Source organism: Mauremys reevesii, linkage group 8, assembly GCF_016161935.1.
Source record: "Mauremys reevesii isolate NIE-2019 linkage group 8, ASM1616193v1, whole genome shotgun sequence".
In the NCBI taxonomy this organism is placed as follows: domain Eukaryota; kingdom Metazoa; phylum Chordata; order Testudines; family Geoemydidae; genus Mauremys; species Mauremys reevesii.
Window position 1 is genome coordinate 95,942,033 of NC_052630.1, and position 18,038 is coordinate 95,960,070.

Consider the following 18,038-nt stretch of genomic DNA (forward strand, 5'->3'; position numbering starts at 1 on the left):
AGGCATGCCAAAGTACTGCAACCTTTCAATTGACCACGTAATGACCATGTTTTGCCTTACTCCCAGGGCCGGTTCAACCATTTAGGTGACCTAGGAGGTTGCCTAGGGCACTAGGATTTTGGGGGCGGCATTTTCTTCGCGAGCGACCGCAGCGACCGGATCTTCGGCCACCCCAGTTGCCGCCGGCATTTAGGCGGAGAGAGCTGGGGCAGAGGAGCGCGGGGAGGGCCGCCTGCAGCAAGTAAGAGGAGGGGTGGCATGCAGGGGAACTCCCCACCCCAGCTGTCCCCTGCCCCGCCTCCTCTCCGAGCATACCATGGCTGCTACGCTTCTCCCGCCTCCCAGGCTTGCGGCACCTAAGCTGATTGGTGCCGCAAGCCTGGGAGGTGGGAGAAGTGAAGCAGCGACGCCATGCTCAGGGAGGAAGTGGAGCAGGGGTGAGCCTTTGGATGGCCTTTGCCTCCCCCCACCAGGCTTCTGTCAGCAGCCAGGATGGGATTGTACCGTCATAGGGGTGAAGTGTCCTTGTCATTCCTCTGCTTTTCTCTTCCCAAGCTGCTTCTGCTCCAGTGGTACAAATGATGTGAATACAACGGTATGAGAAAAACAATGATACTGCAAATGCTTTCTGATGCACTTCAATTGAGCAATTATCTTGGCTTGGTTCTTGAATGTACAATGGATAGATAGACATCCAACACAGGAACTACACAGGAGCCTTTTAAACCAAAATGAAGGCTTTTAGAATTCATTGGATGGTTTGATAGGGAAAAAATAACCTCAGGTGCTATTCTTTAAAAGCACATGAAAGAACTTTAATTCTGGGATTTTGAAAAACGAGAAAGTCTTAGGGGGCTGCTTCACACAAAAATGACTTTGTATTAAGAAATGTTAGTTTCTTAAATGTAGCTCTTTAAAGGATGCAAAGGAATTGGAAATCTAAACACATAGCATATCCCTCCATTCAGCCCAACCAACTAAAATATTTGGCTTCCATTTGCAACTACCCCAATCAAAAAAAAGTTAGGTTTGAAGGAAAGTAAGTTTGAAGTGAAGGTTAAATTTATATTAGATACTTGTTAATTAGCTAGTAAATGAGTCACCCCCACAGACTGGCATATTCTGTGCTATTTAAAGCAAACGTTGTTGTGTCAAATTAAACTGTGTCTGCAGCCATAGAGTTGACTAAACAGTAACATTTCAAAGCTTAACTTATTCATTTTTTTTTTACTGTTAAAAAGGCCAAGACTAAAATACCCACCTGGGCATTCATAGTCAGGGAAGGAAGAGAGACCTGTTAGCCTTTATGAAAGCTACTTCCATTTATATGTACATCCACCAAAGTGCTCTCTGGTTACTTATGATAAGCCAGCCTTGTGTTTTCCTCATGCCTCACCCTTCTGTTTCTTGTTAGCATTCTCTCCTTTAATGGTCTTTCCACAAGAAAACTGTTGACCTGGATAAATAAGTCCAAAACCACATTTTCACCAGATTTGGTAAAAAGAAACTTATGAGTGTTTACACCATAGTTAAAATGGTTCCTTGGCTTAATAAATATTAAAAAGGGAGGAAAATTGCCCTGTTCTGTACACTCCTCTTGAAGTTCTGGTACTGGCCACTGTCAAAAACAGGATACTGGGCTAAATGGACCATTGGTCTGACACAGTATGGCCATGCTAATGTTCTTAAAAGCAAAGAAAAATTCTCTTTGTGGCATGGTAGCATCTGCCAACCTTCTAGGTCTACTTTGTCCACGTTAGATCCCTGACTCCCTCGTGGGCTACTGGGCTTGACCCACAAAAAGCATCCAATCACTCTTCTGCTTGGGATGGAACAGATATCTGAGGTACTACAACACATAGCTATCAATATTTGCATAGACAAATAACCCCTTGTGTTTCTTAAGGGGAAACTGGCATATACAGGGATTCTAAGGTGACTTGAATACACTGGTCCTTTTCCTGGAGGTTCTAGAAATTGGAGAAGTCTTTTTCGGAGGAGGAAATAAAGAAATTTGTATTTGTTTGGCCAAATCCTTCCCACAGGAACACTCAAACAACCCAACTGGAGTTAAGGGAGAGGCTTGTCAGTAACCAAGGGCAAAGTCTGAGCTCTCATTTTTCCTGATGCTGAGACCTCAGTAAATGTTGTCCCCACAAGTGCATCGGAAACATGTGGCATGAGGGCTTCAGAGAAGGCTATCAGCTTTCCACTCTCTTTGGGCCTAGATCTACAAGGCTATAGCCATGTGTAGAAGCAGGATGCCAGGTCTAAATTATCACCAGTTGTGCAATGGCAAAATTAATGGGAACCAAAACTTGTTGTGAAGTAGCTTGGATCCACTGATCAAATGCATCACAGGAAGCTAATTTATTTTAAAAACAAAGTCAAGCAGAGAGAAAAAAATCCAACTCTGCACAACTCAATTTTCTCCTTCTTTACTGATAATGAAACATAATTTCCTTCTGTCCACTCCACAGAAATGACAATTTGCAACTGGACTTCCATAAATTCCATGTCACATCATTCTTCCTCCCCAATGTGATGGGGATTGGTGGTATCAGCCTCCATTAGCAGCATGGTCTCGTGACTGAGGCAGTAGGCTAGTATGCAGGAAATCTAGGTTCAATTCCTAGCTCTGTCACTAGCCTGAGGTAGTCACTTGCCTCCTAGTGCCTCAGTTTCCCTGTCTGTAAAATGAGAATAATGATACTTGGCCTCCTTTGTTAAAAGTCTTTGAGAGCTATGAACCTAGGTATTATTATAGTGGTACTCCCTCTACCCTATCACATTGAGCTCTAATTTGCTCAGAAAAGCACAAATTTGTCTGCAGCTGTATTCTATGATCACTCATTTTTATATGAGCCCCAGGTCAAGAGTGCTTGTAGTGTCAAGGGTAAACGTTAATTTTTCACTTGTGAGAGCCTAAATCAGGTCATTTCGTTTCCTTTGCATGTGGAGGAATATAGCCGATGGAGCATACAGTTCAAAGAGGGTGCAGGATGAACTAATTCAAGAAAAGCTCAGGCTTTAAGGTTTTGTCTTACAGTGTGAAACTGAATATGTGTCTCTTCAAGGAAGTAACAGCTTTCCATTTTTAAGTCAAGTTTGGCCAAAGGCAACTGCGTCTTCTTAACACAGTTTGGTCATTCATCAATGTTTGTGTTTCTGCTACGTTAAGCTTGGCAGCTCAGTTTGTTATATAATGATCATGTGGGCGGCTTCCTTCCCCCTCCATTGCCCCCTCCACACACACACACACTTTTATTTCCAATTTAATGTTAAAGAAAAACACAAAAGAAAACACTACTGAATCTCATAATCAAAGTCTTTCAGGAAATGGTTTTGGAAGTTACATCACTGCATTGGAACCATAGACACAGCTGTCCCTTGAAATTTGCTCTTCACCTGATATTCAGGAGATATTTTCCTCTCCTTCATCTCTCTTACTTTCCAGCTCCCAGTTCTAATGTTTAATACAGGCAATAGCTTTGAAGCCTTTCCAAATGAAAATGCCAGAAGCACCCAGGTTTTCCAGGGAGCCTGCCAACTCCAGCAATCATTAATTTTATGTGCTAATTTTAAAGTTGATCGTTTTTGTGTCTTGAACTTCAAAGGTGAGTCCAGTGAATAATCTAGGATTTGCAAAAAAAAGTAGAAAATCGTTTTTAAAATGTTTCTTTGCAAAAGAATATTATTTTTATTTCAAGGAATGCAGATTTCCCCTTTGTAGCCTATAGAAATGTTGTTGAAGAGCTCCATGCCAAATACTTGTTTTGTCCCAAAGAAATCTTGAAACTGTGAAATAAATCAGACTGGGCTATAAAGTGTTTTCATTTGTTCCACTGGTGGCACTGCAGCTTTTAAAAGTGAAGTGTGCACATAATGCGTGTGCAGTGCAATTATATTTTTCAGTTACAAAACACAATTTATTAGATTAACTAAAGTGCCCGATTTCAGTTTGTTTCTATCAGATATTACACAGCCATTTGCCTGAAATTTCTAGGGCATAATTTTGACAGTTTTCCCACTCGTCGGCACATTAAAAACAGCTGTGGGTCTGGACAAATGACTTCAGCAGAACCTACTGAAAGTATCTTTTTTCCCCCTTCTGAGCCCAGCAGATGAAACTTGGAGTTCATTATGGTAGTTTAATTATGATTCAGTAAGGATGTCCTTCAGTGAAATCCATGGCTCCATAAACAACATGTTCTGTCATATTAGATGTCTTCTATTTCAGTTTTAAAGTCACAAACCCATGTGCTTTTCATTTGAGTTTTTGGACCCCCTGCTAAACTTATAAACATAAAGGAATGGTAGCAAAGGACAGTCAGCAGCTTGAAGTGTGTATAGTCTCATATTCTGGCTTGTGGAGGGAAGTTTACTGGTTTCCTAAAAGAGAACATTCAGAGCCAAATTGGGCTGATTTAGATGTTGGTATGAGATATAGCCTCAGTCTGATACGGGTTAGCAAATGTATAACAAATGCATTCGCCCTGAGTCTCTTACATTGTTTTAAAGTGAAAACAGCTGAAGGCTCTTGGCTTGTTCTCCTTTGCAGCAGAAGCTTTGGGACACGTCAGAGAAAAGTTCTGCAGCACTGCAAGCAATTAAAATGGGTATTTTTTGTGTTTGTTTTTTCCCACTTTATCAAAGCCCAGAAACTAGGAGAGACAAAAGATTTGCAGGCAAATGGGAACAAAATCTTTCAACATATTTTAGCTTGTGTTAATTTTACTGTGGTTAAATGCATGAGGAGGTTTCTTCTTCTCCCACCCTCTCCTATTATTTGTCCACTAAAGAAATGCGAGTTCTTCCTTAAGGTCTTCTCTTAGCTTTAGTGCTCTGTTGTGGCTTTTAGATTCTGACCCAATAAAACACTTAATCCTGGGCTTAACTTAAGCAGGTGACTTTCTCCATTGACTTCCAGGCCAGTCCAGAAGTTTACTAGCATTACCAGTTTCTACTGTTCATTTATTAACTCCAGTGAGGTTGAGTTCAGTACCCAATAAGACAAAAGTGCCATTATAATCGTTTACTTCTTATATCTAGAGCCCTACCAAATTCATGGCCATGAAAAACACATCAGGGACTGTGAAATCTGGTCTCCCACCATGAAATCTGGTGTTTTCTGTGCTTTTACCCTATACTAGCATTTCTCAAACTGCAGTCCGCAGACCCTGTGTGTCCCTGAGGGCGCTTCAGGGGGTCTGCGGGCCCCACTGATCAACTCCTCCCCCTTCAGAGGCGCAGCAGGGCTAAGGGAGGCTCCCGGCCTGCCCTGACTCTGCTCCACTCCCAGAAGTGGTGGCAGAACAGGGGGCAGGCCAGGGAGTCTCCACGTGCTGCCCCCACCCCGAGGTCCAACTTCGCAACTCCCATTGGCTGGGAGCTGTGGGGGGTGCCTGCGAGCAGGTGCAGCACCCTGACCCTCCTGCCTAGGAGCCGCTGCCAGAGAGATGTGCCAGTCGCTTTTGGGAGCTGCCCTAGGTAAGCATCACACCCCTCACCCTCTCCCAAACCCCTACCCCAGCCCAGACTCTGCACCCCGCATCCAAACTCCCTCCCAGAGCCCGCATCCCCTCCCGCACTCCAACCCCCTGCCCCAGCCTGGTGAAAGTGAGTGAGGGTGGGGGAAAGCGAGCGAGGGAGGGAGCGAGCAGGGGGTGGGAAGAGGTGGGGCGGGGGTGGGGTCTTGGGGGAAGGGGTGGAGTGGAGGCAGGGCCTGAGTCTGAGCGGGGGGACTTGGGGGTCCCAGAAAATTTTTAAATCAAAATGGGGGTGCTCAGGTTGCTGACGTTTGAGAACCACTGACCTATACTATACAGATTTCACAGAGGAGACCAGCATTTCCCAAATCGGGTATCCTGACCGCAAAGGGAGTTGCAGGGAGGTTACAATGTTATTTTAGAGGGGTCATGGTATTGCCAGATAGTGGTGGCTGCTGACGGAGGGCCCAGCTCTGCAGGCAGCAGCGCAGAATTAATGGTGGCAATACCATACCCTGCCATCCTTACTTCTGCATTGCTGCTGCTGGCAGCGGCGCTGCCTTCAGAGCTGCACTCTCAGCCAACAGCCACAGGTCTCCAGCAGCCCAGCTCTGAAGGCAGCGCCACCAGCAGCAGCAGCGCAGAAGTAAGGGTAGCAGTACCACAACCCCCCTACAATATCCTTGCGACCTCACACAACTCCTTTTTGGGTCAGGACCCCTACAATTATAACTCCTTGAAATTTCAGATTTAAATAGCGGAAATCGTGACATTTACAATTTTAAAAAGTCCTATGACCATGAAATTGGCCAAAATGGACCATGAATTTGGTAGGGCCCTAATTATATCACATGTAATATGTTGCAATATGCTGTGGACAGCTAGCACATTAAAATGCTTCCATAATATGATTCTCTTTCTGTTGTGAATACAGATGGGTAGATACCTGAAGAAAGTATCTGTGAACATTTGTTTGAATAAATACCAGGAATTCACTTTGAATGTGCATCACTCTTCTTTGATGAACACTTCTTTTTCTCAAGCATGTTTGCAAAAAGTGAAGGTTTTGTGAATAGTCATGCAACTCCATGTTCACAAGAAGTTTCATGCCCAGAGAATTCACATAGCTGTCTTGTAATCTCGTTGGTTTCCTTTCACCTGCATATTACAATTTCAAATATCCAATCCGGGAGCAGAAAGAATGCCAGGTGATACAGAAACTTACCAGGAACAATAAATAGTCAATTGTAGTTGATGAGAAGGGATTATGTGAATGAACCTCAGTCTACAGGAATGCCAAATGTCAAATCGTTCGAGTGACAAACAAATTAATCAGAATCAAATACAATTTGTAGATAAGTCCCAAACAAAAATAGTGGAAATTCCGGCTGAAATTTTCAGTGAGTCCTATTGATTTCTGTTGACAACTAGGTTTTGGAAAAAAGCAATGAGTTAATTGAGCCACTAGATCCTGGGGATACAGATTCTCCAAGAAAAAGCGACCAAGAGTCCTGTGGCACCTTATAGACTAACAGACGTATTGGAGCCTGAGCTTTCGTGGGTGAATACCCACTTCGTCAGATGTCTGATGAAGTGGGTATTCACCCATGAAAGCTCAGGCTCCAATACATCTGTTAGTCTATAAGGTGCCACAGGATTCTTGGCTGCTTTTTACAGATCCCGACTAACACGGCTACCCCTCTGATACTTGATTCTCCAAGAGAGGCTAGTGGAAACCAAAAGTGACAATTAAGGATACTGGTATTTATTATTTGTATTACGGTAGCACCTAGGAGCTAGTCATAAGCCAAGACCCCACTGTGCCAGGCACTGTACAAGCGCAGAACAAAAAGCCCCCAGGAGCTTATAGTCTGAGTATATTGGAATTTGCACTTGAACAAGGGCCAACCACAGGTCCTTTCTATTTCTCCTGCTGACACAGACATTGTGAGCAATTAGTAATCTGTACACAGTACCCTGAAACATGCACTAGGCTGACAACTTTATCTAAAGTATTGCACTCACTAGCTGTGCTTCCTTGGCCTGTAGGGTGGCAAGAAAAAAAAAAAGAACTACCAGATTAATCAGGGGCCTTGTATTTGCCTCCAAAGGCTTGATAAGCAGCTGATTTGTCCCATATGCAGCCCAGCCATTAAGACTGGCAAGGATGGTCTCTCCACACATGTGCTTTCCATTTCTTCTCCTTTGGGATGCCGTTCCAGCTGGTAAGCAGGCAACCAGCAAGCTGATGCAGACTGACATCTCCACTCCCACTGCTAGCATACGCGTCTCGCTTCAGCATGGAATCAGAGAGGCAATAAGACAGTAAAATGGGGATAGGATTCAGACACACAGTGCAGCCTGGCTCATGCCTCCAAGGGTCTGAGACACAGCAAAAACAAATGTATGGTTCTGCAGGTGAACAGTGAGGCAGAGTCCACTGAATGGGGAGGGGGAGTGATCAGAAAGAGTCATCTAATCCTTCCAGAGAGCCCGAGAAAGAGAGACAGACATAAAACTCCCCCAAAAGGCCAGGTGTTAGTACCACAAAGCCAAACAATGACGACATCCCCAGCATGAGAAGTTGTTACATGCCAAGTTGCTGGATACGTACTCTCTAGTTTCAGAATCCCATTTATGGTATTTAGGCTGTAAAATCCTTCCAGACCATATAGGTTCCAAGGGTGTTACTCTAGAGGGGTTTGGGATGTGCTATATCTTTCCATTATTTGCATCCTACACACTAGGATTTTCAGATTTGGGGGAGAGGATGTCTTAAAGATATCACTGTGCAGGAAAATATTTCTTTTCTGTATCAACAGATGGATAATATAGAGCCCATTGTTCAGTGTAAACAGGGAGGCTGGCAGGATGGATACCTGCCCGGGGTAATGTCTTTCACACAGCTTTCAATGGTTAGGTGTAGACCAACACTAGCCCTACCATGGATGCACAAGGTGGGGAAAAGGATCAAGGGACTTTCCTCTCTTGCACATAAACCAGCCACAATCCCAATCTTTCAGTTCCCTGACTCAATGAAAGATTTGCCATTGACTTCAATGGAAGGAGGCTTGATTCCCTCCCCACAGGATAAGTGCAAATCCCATTGACTTCCTTATATCCTGTGGTGGGAGAACTGGGCACCTCATCTATAGCATGTGAGAGAGAGAGAGAGAGAATATATTATGTGATGCAGAGCAATTTATTATTTAAAAAATGCTCTCTGTGCTGTGTTGCTACTGAAATGAGGGATAATAAATAGGAGATATACCAATCTCCTAGAACTGGAAGGGACCTTGAAAGGTCATTGAGTCCAGCCCCCTGCCTTCATTAGCAGGACCAATTTTTTTCCCCAGATCCCTAAGTGGCCCCCTCAAGGATTGAACTCATAACCCTGGGTTTAGCAGGCCAATGCTCAAACCACTGAGCTATCCCTCCCCCCATATATGCCTATATAGATGGGAGTATAAAAAAGCTTTTCTTCCCTTTTGTCCTTGGATTTGTAGTGTGCCTCAAGCTATTGGAAGCATCTCAGATTAAAGCACTAAGATTTGCTGCTGAAGTAACTATCAGCTTTATGGAACTTGCCTCTGCTGATATCAGCTCAGTCAGAACTAAACTCCTGAAGACCAGCCCACCATGTCCTGGGTCAACCAAGCACTGAATTTTCTGTGGGTGGTCACATTGCCATTTGCTCTGAGAGGCACTAACATGTTGCCTAAAACTCCAGAACAAGAATAGTGGTTGCCATTCCTCTGGCATGATAGAACAAAGGCAAAGCCTGTTTGTGCAGGAGACGGACCTTTCTTGGGGTGGCCCAAAGCTCTGGAAAGAAATCTCATGGGATTTAAGAACCACCACAAAAATCATCACCTTTTGTTCCCAGTGCAAAGTGCGCTTTGTCAACCAGGCCGTCACTAACATAAACACATAGCGCATTGCACTTCCAAAAAGAAAAATCCCACATGCAATTCCACCATCAAGACAAAGAAAGGAAGGAAGGAAAGAACTACAGGGTACAGATGCTGCTACACTTCTAGGTTGAGAATTCAAAGGGGTTTAAGGCATTTAGATGCCCAACTCCTGTTGACTTTCAATGAGAATTTGGTAGCTAACTCGCTTAGGCCAGTTTGAAAATCGGAGCCGTAGCTTACTGCACTAGTGGAAGGCATTTGCGATGCCACAATGATGAGCACAGTAGAAAAACCTGAACAGGACTAAGTAGAACAGAAATATTCTCCAACAGCAGGACACACAACTCTTACGGACTTCAATGGAACTAACACATCTCCTGTGGTTTGGAAAGAGGAATCCCAACATCCTCCCCTACCAACTACAAGCATAGCATTCATTTCAAATGATAATTCCCCCTTAAACTGCTACCATTGAATTGGATAATGGCATGAATATAGATCTGTAGATAACAAAAGGAATGTTACGGATGCAGTGCCAGAGTCTTCCAACTTCTACTACAGCTGCTGCTATACGATGATATGTTCCTTATGCTCACCGTTTCCTGGACTCCAGATATTTGAGCTCCACTTCTATGAGCAGGGGCATTGTTTTAAAGAGTGACTTTCCAATTGGAGAATAACATCTTTAACACTCTACTGTAAAATGGGATGCAATTGGCTCGAGTCCCTTCTCCGGCTGCTTGATTCTAAAATGAGATCATAATCCAGTGCTTGTGACATCGTGGTCTGGTGCCATAGAATGGATGTGATGTCATAAACTCAGTATTGTGCCTACACTCTCGGTAGGGCCCCACCGAATTCACAGCCATGAAAAACGTACCATGGACCATGAAATCAGGTCTTTCGTGTGTTTTTACCCTATGCTATACAGATTTCACGGGGGAGACCAGCGTGTCTCAAATTGGGGGTCCTGACCCAAAAGGGAGTTGCAGGGGGGGGTCAGAAGGTTATTTTAGGAGGGCCATGGTATTGCCACCCTTACTTCTGTGCTGCCTTCAGAGCTGGGCGGCCGGAGAGTGGCGGCTGTTGGCCGAGCGTCCAGCTCTGAAGGCAGCACAGAAGTAAGGGTGGCAAAACCATACCATACCACCCATACTTCTGTGCTGCTGCCTTTAGAGCTGGGTGGCCGGAGAGTGGCATCTGCTGACCGAGGGCCCAGCTCTGCAGGCAGCAGCACAGAAGTAAGGGTGGCAATACCATCCCATCCCATCCTTACTTTTGTGCTGCTGCTGGCGGAGGCTCTGCCTTCAGAGCTGGTCTCCTGGCCAGCAGCCACCGCTACTGCCCAGCTCTGAAGGCAGTGGCACCATCAGCAGAAGTGCAGAATAAGTGTAGCAGTACTATAACTCCCCCTACAATAACACTGAGACCCCTACAACACACACATACAACTCCGTTTGGGGTCAGGACCCCTACAATTAAACACCATGGAATTTCAGATTTAAATAGCAGAAATCTTGAAATATACAATCCTATGGCCATGAAATTGACCGAAATAGACCGTGAATTCGGTAGGAGCCTAACTACAGAGAGAGCAGATGAACTAGGAAAACTCAAGCATCTTCAAATAATAATGAGCAAAGGTGGTTAAAAAAAGGTAAATGGATTTCCACTTAAAGATTGAGTGTTGTATTCACCCCCACGTACACAGATGGTGGCTGCAACATGTAACCTCTGCACCACTTTTGGGCTTGGCAAATTCACTTTTGGGGTGTTTTCACTGCCACTGTCCTTTGAGGCATGTGCCAAGAATGGGCAGCTTTGAATTCCAGTCACAGCCAGGTGTCTATAGGAGATCCCTTGCCACAAGCTGCCTAAGAGATGGGCTGAATGTGTGAAGTTCATAGGTACCTGGCCACACCCTCTCCTCACCACACATTTTCTATGCCAGCCTGTATCTGGCCCCGCTGGCAAAATGAAGACTATAGGTGCCATGTGCTACCAATAAACAACCTCTGCCATGGAATTCTAGACAGGAGTGGATTAAGCCATGAGCTATAAAAGGTATACAATAGATAGACCTACCCCTGCTCCCATAGAAATCAACGGACAGTCACAGTTCACTCAAGAATTTGAATGGGAGCAGGATACATAGATAACTAGTGAGCCAGTGCAAAAACCAACCAACTAACCAACCATTTCAATGGTCCTAAGAAAGGCAAACTGAGATCTTTACATTGTGTTCTCATTAAGCGTCCCACTCCCTGTTCTCTGCCGCTTTAACCTTCGGTTGTTGCTCTTGGAATCCTCTTTATTCTGCTCCACTTGTCATTCTTTTTATTTTTATTAGAGACACTTTGGCAGAAGACTTATCAAAATGCTCTAAGCTTGTCACCAAGTGCTGTTAAGCGGCGAGTTGAGGCAGAATGTGTAAGTGGAGAAAGGGCATGGGAAAATACATGATGTCAAAGAATGTTGTATGTTGAAGAAAGGCAGTAGAATAATAAGAGTAGGATCCTGGTCATAAATTACTTGCACTGTTATAAAAGTGGGTTCCTACTGGTAAGCCATGCCTATCTGTGCGTACTTCTTTTAAAAGTGCTGAAAAGAACTATGCAGGAGGGCAGATCCTCAACTGAAGGCAACCGGCATCGCCTCGTCAGAACCAATGGAGCTTACACCTGCTCAGCAGATAGCCCTATGACTAATGTAACTAGCTAAAGAGCTTGCTCCTATTTATTGCATTTTAGCCTCCAAAAGCTGTCACTTTTTTGGGCTCAGAATAACTATGAATTAAAGAGCAGAGCCTTAGGTGGTGTAAATCAACATCACCCCATTGCAGCTTTGCTGATTTACACCCTATTTTCCCCCCCTCTGAACTAACATTAAATGTGAGGCTATCCAAGTGGCCCCCTCATTCACCAATGTGCAAGTCTGAGCCAGACTATTCATTACAGTGCTAAAAGAGTGCCCCTTAGCTCTCCCCCTCTTTGACGTTTCATAGAGGACGTTTGCTTACATAAGCCAAAGAAAGAGGGGTTTAAGGGTGACCCCAACATGGACTAGTGGTCTCCACTTTCATAAGCGTATAAGAAGAAAAATAAATCACTGAAAAAACAGCATAAGCCAAGACTTACAGTGTGATTACTTAATTAGGTGTAAGGTTACATCGCAGGTCATGTTATGCTGTACTAGAAGGGTTAGAATTCAGCAGGTTTAGGTCAAACAAAATAAATCAGAAGTTCCCTAGTAAGGTGAAAGTAAAACGCTATCCCTCCCACCTACCAAACTGCATGTGGAACAGCAGCAAGCAAGCATCCTGTAGACCAAGGAAAAATATATGAGCTGGTAGGGGTTAGCACCTCGGCTTTAATTTCTGATATGTCTCTTTGGAGATTATAGTGTGTGGAAGTAACCTGAGTCAGGCTGGTTCAGGTCAGGGCTAATGGTCAAAGGGTGCTAATCAACCTCATTTAATTCCAAACTGCACTACTAGCTGGGTGAGGAGCCCCAGCCACAGGGCAAATCACGAGCAAATCATTTGCATGAGCAAACCAATGGGAACAAGGGCAAAACTCAAAGGCGGTGAAAGGGTGACTAGCCCAGACATGCCCATCGCACTAAATGCAGCTGTACTGGCTGACATCAGCCAGGAGGAAGCTTTTGGTGGCTCAGTAGCTACTGGCTATAGTCAGAGCTGTGAGATGAAAACTTGGAAGAATGTGAGACAACGGAATGAGTACTTTAGCAAGAAAAGCTAAAAAGAATATGAGCGAATGCATTGATCACATCTTTAACCAGCTCCAGACAAACAGCTACAAGGGCTTTGCAAGGATTATCCCAGTACTGGCTTTGGGTCATTAACCATGACTCTATCCTCTTGGAGCCAGGGGCTGTCTTTACATGTCTGTACGGCACCCAGCACAACTGATCAGTGACTGGAGCCCCTCGATGCTACCGGTATACCAATAATAAACATAGAAATCAGATTCAGTCCTGGTGTCAGCAAGTGCCACTTCATGAGGCTGAATTTAATGCTCTATCTTTCATGGGCTGTTTAGCCTCAGGGAGCATTTTCTGGCCAAAATAACATGAGCCTTATGGACAAGGGATGAGACCAGTAGTGTTGTATAGAAATCTAATAGGAGTCTATATAAATTACTCTACAAGTCCATAGAATCTGATAGAGAATGCTCCCCTTTATAAAGGATTTTTGAGCCATTTTGTAGAATTGCTAGGATGTAAATTATTCTCTATTAAATTCTATAGGACTTCTCCATTAGGGGAAATCTGGTCTTCTCACGGTATCTTCACTTGAAATGACACAAGACCACTAGATTTCATTTTATCAGCCCTATAGATGTCTCCCCAAACCATTAAATATATACATATACATAAAAACACCCCTACACCCCAATTCAGTTCTGATGTAAGGGTGCGCAGCAGCACTGAAGACAACAGAGTGAACATGAGACCCAGCTACTTAAAAAAAAATATCAGTACTAGAACCCACCTGACAGTTAGACAAATCGGAAAGAAAGGCAAAATTCTACTCACAATCTTTAGGGTTTTTACATGCTAATGCAAGGATGCTTTGAATTCCTGCCTAATAATGTTATTCTGTAACCCTGCCATCCTCTAACAGGGCCATGAAGGTCTATGCCAGAACGAAGTTTCTCAGTGTCATGAAACACGGGAGGAAAACAGTCATCGTAAGTAATAAATGAAGCAAAAGCCCTTGTAGTGTTGCTCACTATCAAAGGGCTTGGTGTGGGGCAACTCTCGGTATGTTGCAGATTTGTTCAGTACAAGTTAGTTAAGGAAACATATAGATATTATTTTCCATAGTAGATGCAAGGACTGTATATATAGACATAAAAAGTGTGTGTATGTGTGAGAGAGAGACAGACAGACAGAAGGACAGAGAGAGATTACATCATTTAAGGTTTAAAGCTCTATTTCACCTAGACACTTAAGCATGAGTGTAATTTTAAGCACGTTAGTAGTGAACTGCAGCATAAATCTGTCTTAACAGTGATTGTAATTGGTGCAAAATGTGCCAATTATTTGTCATGCAAAATTATGAGAAAAAATCCCTCCTCAAAATTTCCCTTGAACATTTTTATGTTTTTCATGTTAAAAATCCCCAATTTTTAAACCAAAAAAATGGAGAATTTTTACTGAGAAACCTTCAGTTTCTCATTTTTTAACAACCTCCTTTGTCCCAAAAATTAGAAAACTTTGGCCAAAATGACATTTTTTGACAGAATTTTTTTTTCAAAACATTTCAAACAGTTTGTTTATGAAAATATTAACAATTGAATAAGAGATTCCTGAAGGCCTGGAAATGACTTCACTGACCAAGAAAGTGTAAGGATCCATGGGATGTGGACCCAGGCCTGTGACAGCTGACATTTCCACATTGGCACCAGGAGCTCATTCAGAACCACGTTCAAGGAGCACTGTGGAGATTAGGCAATTCAGGAAGTATCGCCCAAAGGGTCCAGAGTGACAGAACCCTGCAGCCTTCTGATTGGCCCATGCTCACTATTTAACCCTGGAAGGTGACCCTGGAAGTTGTCTGGGCAACCATATAGACTTCTGGCCTGCTGTGATTCCAGACCTCACCTTGCCTTCTGATCTCCAGTCGCTGACCCCAGCCTGATTCTGACCCTGACTCTTGCTTCCTGTTTCCAGCCTGGTAACTACCTCTAACCTCTGGTCACCAGTCCCACCTTGACTCTGACTCTTCCCTATCAATCCCAGCTTTAGCAATTACTCTGATCCCCACTCATTGACTACTGCCTCATGGCCGTCCTTGACTTGGGACACCAGTCCAGCAGTCACTGCTACGCCAGATCTCCTATGCCTGGTCCCTTACAGAATGAGCAAGTGAAGGGTATGATTTTTCCTCAAGCAATGCACTCAAAGCACAAACTATATAAACCTGTAGGAGTAGGAATACATCTATTCCTCCTTACACATTCTGAGAAGTAGAGAGGGGGCCCAAACCAAAATCTTGGATAGAAACACTATTTGTATTGATATTATTTTTTTAATATTGATCTTGTTGTAGCACCTAGAGGCCTCAACCCAGTCATGCCCCATTTTGCTACTGTACAAACAGAGTAAATTAAGATCCATGCCTCAAAGACATGGATGCAATGGAAAAGGCCACTTGACAAAGAAAATAGCACATGCAACCACAAGGAAATGCATCATTTGTTCATGGCTATGACCAGAGCAGCACGAAACTTTCACAGCCATTCCTGAAACTAGGTGAGTTTGCCTCCACTGTAGTCTTGTTGCTCAAACTCAGGTCACATTCCCAAAAGTGGGCCGAGTTTCAAGCATGGCTTGGCTAAGTTTCAAGTAAATATGGGCCAGTTTATAGTTTTAGGTCAAAAACATCTTAGACTTGCTGTTTCACATAAATGCGACAAGGTTAAAAATTGACAAATTTAGCGAAACCGTGGGAATCTCTTCAAATCTGTCTTCTTATATTATATGAGCCGACTGGCGAATCAGGCCCTGAGACTTTATTTCTTGGTGATTTATATTCTATTATTTTATTTTATTGGATGTCATGACAGAGTAAAATAAAAAAAATAGTACATCAATCAGGCCATGTTTTTCTTCAGTAAGTTTACTTTGCTGTATTTTCGACTGAGCGGAAAGTCAAAGATTTTACTACCCGAGCCTAAATCTTAAATTAAAGAGGTATATCAAATTATTCTTGTGTGGGAGCAGAGCGAACAGAAGGGAGTAAGAAGCTGTTTGTTTTATTAAATCTGACATCAATCAGGAGGAGGGAAAGATCACAGCCTATACGCTGGATTTTATCATTTTTGCACGCTCTGTGCATTCTGTAACATCCACCTGCTATCACCTGAGATGCTGCATTCAATACCACCACGAAAGCAATAAAAAGAACCCAGGCTTGGAGACAGCTCCCTTAATATTGCTATGTGGTTAGTGAGACTTTGTGAACTGTTATGCTATCTGTTGTGCAGGCAACCTGAGGATGAGCCTTGTAAAGCCAGCTGCATCTTCAATAAGGGCCTGGTTGTGCATTTCCCACTGAACTCAAAAGGGAGTTGATGGTGCGCCACACCTTGTAGGACATGTTCAGTATGTTGCAAGACCATAGGTCCTAAGGCAACATGTTGGAGCCACCAACTGCAGCACATCAGCATTTGTCAGACTAAGAAAACAAGGGAGACTAATGAACAAGTGCCCAATGTTCCTTTAGTACCCTGCTTGTGATGGGGTGTTCACCCCACACTTGCCTGGAGGGGGTTAAAGAAGACTGAGGAGGGGGCTAATTAACCCAAGAGGCCACAGCTGAGGGGAATCAGGTGGCTAAGCAATCCCTTGATTGAATGAGGAAGCCCAGCTGAGGAGGAATGAGACAGGAAATTGGAAGCCAAAGGGGCTGCTGGGAAAATCTGCAGTCACTTCCTGGGAGAAGGTAGGCGTGTTTGGAGGCCACAGGGACAGGTAGCCTGCAGTTGTTCCCTGGGAGGAGGGAGTGGTGAAGCTGGCAGACCCAGAGAAGGAAGGGAGAGCCAGAAGGTTAGGAAAGGGTTCAGGGAAATGCAGCAAGATCTGGGGTAGAACAAACCTTGGCTGCTGATTAGAGGGTCACTGAGCCAGAACCTGGAGTAGAGGATGGGCCCGGGTTCCCTAGCCAGACACTGGGGAAGTGGCACCAATGGGGCAGTGAATGGGAAGACTGCCTAAGATCAGAGGCAGCTCTAGGCACCAGCAAAGCAGGCACCTGCTTGGGGCAGCCCATTTGCAGGGGCGGCATGGGAGCTGAGAACCAACAGGGGGCTCTGGGAGCTGTAGTTCCTTGGTTAGCTCCCTGCCTATAGAGCCAGCCCTGGAGCAGGGAAAGAACTACATTTCCCAGCATTCTCTTGGCCACTACCAACTGGAAAGGAAGGAGGGGGACCTCATGCTGCGGCATGCTGTGAATGGTAGGGAGACCATATTTTAACATTCAAAAAACAGGACGCTCCAGGGGGAGGGAAGCCCCACCCTGCCACCATCCACTCCCTCTGACTGCCCCCCCCCACAGAAACCCCAACCCATCCAACCCCCCCCGCTCCCTGTCCCCTGATTGCGCCCTCCCGGGACCCCTGCCCCTAACTGCCCCCCAGGACCCCACCCCCTATCTAAGCCTCCCCTCTCCTTGTCCCCAACTGCCCCTCCTGAGACCCCCCCAACTTCCCCCCAGGACCCCACCCCCTACCTGGGACTCCCATGCCTATCCAACCGCTGCCTGTCCCCTGATTGCCCCCCTGAACCCCTGACCCATCTAACTCCCCTTCTCCCTGTCCCTGACTCCCCCAAACCTCCGCCCCATCCAACCCCACTGCTCCCTGTCCCTTGACTGCCCCCCGGAACTCCCTACCCCTTCTCCAACCCCCTAGTCCCCTTATCGTGCCACTCAGACCAGCGTGTCTGGCTCCATGCAGCTCCAGATACGCTGCTGCATACATGCTGCCGTGCTCCCCCACGGAGACCACAGCCCTCCCCCCACACACACACCCAGCACCTGCCTTCCAGATTTGAACACCTCAAAATTCAGGAGTGCTCAAGCTCAGTTTGGGCAGCTGTTACTTCATTT

The 18,038-nt window shown here is 44.8% G+C and overlaps 1 non-coding gene across 1 annotated transcript; it reads left to right on the top strand.

Annotated features, from left to right (window-relative positions):
• The first annotated feature begins 572 nt into the window (after positions 1-572).
• LOC120371226 lies at positions 573-636 on the top strand. The gene has a single exon (XR_005584221.1). It is a non-coding gene; the product is annotated as a small nucleolar RNA Z39 (small nucleolar RNA).
• The last annotated feature ends 17,402 nt before the right edge of the window (positions 637-18,038 follow it).